This window comes from Propithecus coquereli, unplaced genomic scaffold (genome assembly GCF_000956105.1).
Source record: "Propithecus coquereli isolate 6110/MARCELLA unplaced genomic scaffold, Pcoq_1.0 Scaffold256, whole genome shotgun sequence".
Classification (NCBI taxonomy): domain Eukaryota; kingdom Metazoa; phylum Chordata; class Mammalia; order Primates; family Indriidae; genus Propithecus; species Propithecus coquereli.
Window position 1 is genome coordinate 113,642 of NW_012148130.1, and position 1,049 is coordinate 114,690.

Genomic DNA, 1,049 nt, shown 5'->3' on the forward strand with positions numbered 1-1,049 from the left:
GAGGTGCCCGTGGGAGAGGCAAGAACTGGGAGTCCCCCTCTGGAGGATTGAGTGCCCCCTGTGCAAGGGGACAGAGTTCTCTGGGAGTGTCTTTCTCTTGGTCAGCCCCAGGAGGCAGGGGCACAGTCCCAATTTTGGCTGCAGACTGTCCTGGGGGCTCCACTGGGCTGAACCTGCTTCTGTCTATGTGCCCCCCACCCTGCCCTACCCCCCATTCCGTGCCCTAGATGAGCTTTGGCTCTGGATAAAAAACAAAATGACCCCCCCCCCAAATACTTACCAACCCCAGGAAGGTAACTCACAAGTCTTCCTCTTACAAAAGGGTTATTAGCCCTGGGCCTTGGGTGGGGGAGGGGCAATTGGAGAAACTTCTGGCTCTAGTCCCAGGGCCACCTCCCAGGGAGGGTTTGGGGTGGGGGTCACCTGCAGTGTCCCCTGAATCTGCAGGGGGACGGCGTTTGCATCCCACTCAGAGGAGGCTCCTCTCTCCCAGGGCCTGTGGACAGGGTGCCTGGGGCCCATCTGTGTCCAGCAGGGAGGGTCCTGGGCTTTTCCAGCCGTCACAGCCCTTCCCTTGAGTCTGACGGGACACCCCCACCCCAACAGGCAAACACCGTTCCTCCTCTGGGTGCCTGCGCGCGGCTCAGGGTGGGATGTCAGGCCAGGTGTGCCCCTCCCTTCGACACCAGCAGAGTCCCCCCCAGTGTGTGTAGCAGGCAGCACATGGGGGAATGACAGCTCCCCTCCCAGCGTTCCCCCAGAGGGCTGCCCCGTGCTCCCGCGGGCCCCTCTGCCCCAGGGGCCCACTTACACCCCGCCCCCACCGCGCCCTGCGCTGGCACGTTCACACGGGGCGCACTCTGAAAGTCACCCTAACCTACCCTTCCCAAAGTCGGCGTAAGTCTGGGATTGTCCCAGACCGGTCTCAGGCCCATTCTACTAGGGTCACCGCTGAGCTAGGCCCAGGAGGGCAGGGTCACTTTACAAAAGGGGCCACTGAGGCCAGAGAGGACGTGGCCCCGGGACGGGCAGGACGGCGGTCCGGCGGC

At 63.6% G+C, this 1,049-nt stretch overlaps 1 protein-coding gene across 1 annotated transcript in view; it reads left to right on the forward strand.

Moving 5' to 3' along the window:
* Positions 1-1,049, forward strand: part of AKT1 (v-akt murine thymoma viral oncogene homolog 1) — a 28,789-nt gene that overhangs the window by 1,035 nt on the left and 26,705 nt on the right. The window lies entirely within an intron of this gene.